This window comes from Bos indicus x Bos taurus, chromosome 1 (genome assembly GCF_003369695.1).
Source record: "Bos indicus x Bos taurus breed Angus x Brahman F1 hybrid chromosome 1, Bos_hybrid_MaternalHap_v2.0, whole genome shotgun sequence".
Lineage (NCBI taxonomy): Eukaryota > Metazoa > Chordata > Mammalia > Artiodactyla > Bovidae > Bos > Bos indicus x Bos taurus.
Window position 1 is genome coordinate 94976916 of NC_040076.1, and position 5624 is coordinate 94982539.

At 34.7% G+C, this 5624-nt stretch overlaps 1 long non-coding RNA gene across 1 annotated transcript; it reads right to left on the reverse strand.

The window, feature by feature from the left end:
* Positions 1 to 891: 891 nt before the first annotated feature.
* On the reverse strand, positions 892 to 3708 carry LOC113892308. The gene is made up of 2 exons (XR_003511018.1): positions 3669 to 3708; positions 892 to 2012 (listed from the first exon to the last, which is right to left on the reverse strand). It is a non-coding gene; the product is annotated as an uncharacterized LOC113892308 (long non-coding RNA).
* Between the last annotated feature and the right edge of the window lie 1916 nt (positions 3709 to 5624).

Here is a 5624-nt window from a genome sequence, read left to right on the forward strand (position 1 = left end):
TTCTCTATGCTCTTCCTAACCTTGGAATTCTTAGGTAATTAACACAATGCAAGAATTTGTAGCTCAAGTGTTTGTCAATCTTTTGTTGATTATTAACAAAACAGTTCTGTATCAGAAGATCTGCCTTCTAATATATACTTTGGAACACCAAGGTTTCTTAGGATCTTTACTTCTTTATTAGACAGTTTTAGGAAAGCAAGAAAGGAGAAAATACACTGTGAGCCAGACTGCAGTGAGGAATATGTATCACTAGTTTCCTAATAATCCCACAGGACTGTTAATTCATTGATCTAATACAAATAAGCAGAGGTTAAGTGCCACATGCTAATTAAGCAAATTAAAGCCAAATAGAATTCTTCAAAAAGTCAAATATAGAATTACCATATGATCCACCAAGTCACTTCTAGATACACCAAAATATTGAATACAGGTATAGAAATAAGTACTTGCATGTAAAATTTCATAGCAGCACTGTTTTCAATAGCTCAAAGGTAGAAACTATCCAAATGTTCAGTAATGGATGAATGGGTAAATAAAGTGTGATATAGCATACAATAGGATAGTTTCAGAGAAGGCAATGGCACCCCACTCCGGTACTCTTGCCTGGAAAGTCCCATGGACGGAGGAGCCTGGTGGGCTGCAGTCCATGGGGTCGCTAAGAGTCGGACACGACTGAGGCGACTTAGCAGCAGCAGGATAGTTTCAGCCATAAGAAGGAATAAACTGATACATATGGATGAACCTGGAAAACATACTAAGTGAAGGAAAGCAGACACAAAAGTCACATCATTCCATTTATATGAAGTATCCAGAGTAGGTTAATCTATAGACACAGAAAGCAGGTTGGTGGTTGCCAGTGGCTGAGGAAAGGAGAGAATGAACAATAACTGCTTAATGGATACAGTGTTTTATTTTTTGGTGATGAAAATGTTTTGGAAATAAATGGAGGTGGTAGTTACACAACATGGGGAAGGTACTGGGTAATGCAAATGCCACTGAATTGTTCACTTGAAAATGATTAATTTTATATTGTGTGAATCTTACCTCAATAAAAGGTAAAGTTAAAAATAGAAAAATAATGCATGTTTTCTATAAAGGCCTAGTACTTCTTGGAGGCTACAGAAGTTGATATTTCTAACAGAGTTTTAGGTAGGATCACAATCCAGCAAAACAAAAGCTATCTGTGCTTCACTTTTTCCAAAAGCCAATTTAAAATGTTAATTCATTATTAAAAACAGACTTGTAAACATGGCAATAATCATTTTCACATGTTTTCCTCTAGAAACAAGGCCTTACATGAACTATAGGTGCATTCTGGGTTCTCCTTTCAAATTCTGCACCTCATCTTAATTTCACGTACATGTTAAACTAATATATTCCTGAGCCTTCATGCACAATAAATTTGACATTTCTCAGTTATTAAGTGGTAATTCTTCATATCATATAGAACCTCCTCCTTCCCCAGGAACTTTTCTTCCCCTCCTTAATTTCTCTAAATGTAAATTAGTAGCAGAGGAGGGAGTTCTAGTGCAGTCTTTTCTTACCTTAAGGACATTGAGAGCTTAGAAGCAGAAAGAAAAGGGCAGTGGCATTTCAGATTAAATCGCTTTTTTGAAAACACACAAGTTGTAGAAAAGAAAATACACAAAAGAATAAAAAGGGTAAATTAGGCATAAGAGATTGTCCTCAACCGAGGAAGTGTACATGTTCTTCCCGGCCCTCAGGTGCAGCTAGAGCAGTCCGAATCATCTCTCTCCTGCGAGAGCGTGAGAAGATAGGGTGCAGACAGCCTTCCCCTTGCTGCCTTTAAAGGCACTGACAGCTTGTCTGATGTCACATGTGCATCCTCAGGGGTAGAGACTTCCGGGCAGGCCACCATTCACAGAACTGTCACTGCTTGACATATTCCAGCAGCTGAAGCGGAGCTCTGATGAGCAGATCACTCAAGACCGAGCAGCCAGAGAGAAGAACAAGCTGACCATTCAGAACAGGCTATCTATGAATTACAATTGCTGGAGGGTAGAGAACATAACTTAAATTTGGACGGAAATAATAATAGAACTACGTAAGGAGGAACAAGGACTACCCAAATAGACTTCCTTGATTTAAAACAGTAACAAAAACATGATTTTTAAATATAAAACTGACTACTGAAGAAAATGGTTACTACTGAAATGCAACCAGTAGCCTGGAAATTGGATGCTAGAATATTACAAAGCTCAGAGGAAAAAAATGTAAATCATGAACACAGAGACTGAAGAGAGGTTCAAGGACACTGACATGAAAGTGCATCTGGAGTTCCAGAAAGAGAAGATGATGCACAGGAAGGAAAGGATATATTTAAATAAAACAAAATGAAGCATACAAACAAAAGATATTTCCCTGGATTGAAGAAAAGACACCAAGTTTCAGGGAAGAATGATGAGAAAAGATTATATCTATGTTTATGTCTACATCTATCTTTGCCATCATATATATAGATAGTTATAGATACATACACATATCTGTCTATATCTATTTATATATATTTTTTCTTTTAATGTGTGTATATATACATGACTAGATATATCCTGGTAAAAATTTTGAACTCCAAAGATAAAGAGAAAAATCTTATTCTTTCTGTGTAGAAACGTTTAAGTTGTTTATAAAGAAAAATTAGGCTGCCATGAAATCCTCTTTTGCAACACTAGGAAGCTAGAAGACAATGGGATATATTTTCAACTTAAAAATATTTTTCATCTCTTAGGGTACAAGAAAAGTGTTTGCAGATACATAAGGATTCAGAGAAGTCACACATCTCATTACTCATCTGGTAAAAATACTAGAAAAAGACTTTTTAAAAAAAACAAACCAACAAACAAAACAGACTTGAAGAGGAGAAAAAGCCACAGTGAGCAACAAACTTGTGATATTTAATTAAAAATAGGTTGACCAAGATGGACTGAGTATGTGTAACTATTATAAATAAAGAGCTTAGAAATAGAGAAGTGTACTAAAAAGGAAAATTTAAAGAACTAAACCACCTCAGGAAAACTAAAGAATTGTGGTGAGGAGGGGCATGAGAAAGAAGGAAGCAGAAGTATTCCAAAGTCGTCATCTCTTGGGAGGATAGGAAGGAGGAAATTTCAACTGAAGTCTTTTTCAAGCTGAATATCATGGGTGGGGAGTGACAGTGGAAAAGTTGGGGAAAAGTTGGCATCTTCTTTTCATGAAATACTAGGGAAATATCTGTCTGATTTTATATGAGAGCTGGAGAAGGACAAGTAACAATTAATGAAATGTAAAAGGAGAGCAACGTCTTAAAGCAGGCATGGTGTCATTGTACCATGGAACATGTAATTTAAGTTTAAAATCTCTAAACAGAAAAAAGGGGGATATTACATAGTAATAAAAAGCATAACTTATAAAAAAAATAATCTTATTTTATACATGAAACAACGTAGAAGCTAAACAAATTTTTTAAATTATTATAAACACATTTAAATAAAATATTATAGGAAGGGACTTGAATATTAGATTTGACCAGTCCTGATAGCCAAATGGATATAGGTAGACAGATAGAAAAAGACATAGAGGAATTAACACAATCACAAAGCTTGTGATACTTGGGGTATGTGTATGTGCTTAGTCTTGTGCGACTGTTTGCCACCCCAAAATCTGTAGCTCACCAGACACCTCTGTCCATGGAACTTCCCAGGCAAAAATACTGGAGCAGGTTGTCATTTCCTATTCCAGGGGATCTTCCTGGCCCAGGGATCAAACCCATGTCTCTTGCATCTTCTGCATTGCCAAATGGATTCTTTACCACTGTGCCACATGGAAAGACCAGAAATAAAATTATACAATCACAAGACTTGTGATACAGTCATCCTCATTATTTGTAGATTAGGTATTTGTGAATTTGCCTTGCCAAAATGTATTTATAAGCCCTAAATCAATATTTTCAGAACTTTTCTCTCACTCACAGACACATTCAGAGTGTCAAATAAAGTGGTCAAATCAAATAAAGTGATCAAAATCAGAGGTCAAATAAAGTGAAACTGCCTTCTTAAATTTCAATTCTTTATTACAGACATGCCCTTTCCTCAGTCTATTTAGTATCAGAATTTGGGCATTTGTGGGCTTTTTTTGGTGACCTCACTGTTTAAAATGGTCCCCCATGCACTGAAGTGCCGTTAGGTTCCTACATGCAAGAAGGCTGTGATGTGCCTCATGAAGGTAGATGAACTTCATCTAGGCAAGAGCTACTGTGATACGGACTGTGGATTCAATGTTAATGAATCACCAGTATATATTCAATAAGTGTCTTTAAACAAAAACACACAAAGAGGAAGGTTATGTATTGACCGGTTGACAAAAATGTTGTAACCAGAGGTTCACAGAAATCTAACTCTGTATCTCCCCCAGGAGCAAAGGTTCAGTCTTCAAAGTATCTTTATTTGATATAACTACTAGGAATAGTAATAACCAATTGTACATAGAATCAGAGAGAACTTGTTCCTCAAAAAATTCCTTTTTTAATACTCCATGGAAGACTTCTAAAAATTACTTACATGTTTTTCCTTAAAGAAGTCCTCATTATGCTTTTCTGATCATAATCCAATAAATTTAAAAATAAGTAAAAAAGATACAGAAACTTCAACTACATTGGAATTCAGAAGTATATATCTATATATTCCCTGAATTTAAAGAAATGTTAAAAACTGTCAAAAAAGCAATGGCAAAATCAAAATTACCTAGAAATCAATGAAAATAACATTTCTTACTAAAGTTTATGGTACTTGGTAAAAGCTACATTCATGGAAAAAATTATAGCCTTATATTATTTATTATTAAGGAATAAAGATGTTAAAATATAGAAGCTTTATAATCACAAAAATTAGAAGAACCAAAAAAGCTAGGAAGGAGGAATTAAGGGAAAGAAAACATGAAATTAAAGAAATAGAAAGCAAAAATAGTATAAAAATGAAAAGCTCAAAAATCACTTCATTTGAATAACATGCAAAAGGAGAAACCACCTTTATTTGAGATTAAGGAAAACAGGGAGAGCAAAAACCATACAAGATTGTGCATGAGAAAGAGTACATAAAGACAAATACCAAAGAGAACAAAAGAAATAAAAGAAAACATAATGTGCAACTCTATAATAAATTTGAAATTTGAAACCTACATAATTTGCTAGCAAACAATATGTGTAACAACCCAAGTAAAGAGAGGAAACTTGAATAAACCACTATACAAGAATTTTGTTTTGTTTTAAGTGATTTAGATCTAGCACTTACAAAGGCAAAAGGATCAAATATCTTCATATCTAAATTCTAGCAAAATAATGTAAGTAATTGCAAGATCTTAGAAAAAAATAAGAGGTACCCCAATTCATCTGATGAAGCCAGGAGAATTTTAATACCAAAACCCAATAAAAAGAGTGTCAAATAATAATCCATGTGATCAGATAGGATTTATTCCAATAGCAGGCTCTCAGGAACTCTAACAACATAATTTTATTCTTTTTCATTTGTGTGTGTGTGTGTGTTCAGTCATTCAATCATGTCCAACTCTTTGCAACCTTATGGACTGTAGCCATCCAGGCTCCTCTGTCCATGGGATTTTCCAGGCAAGAATAC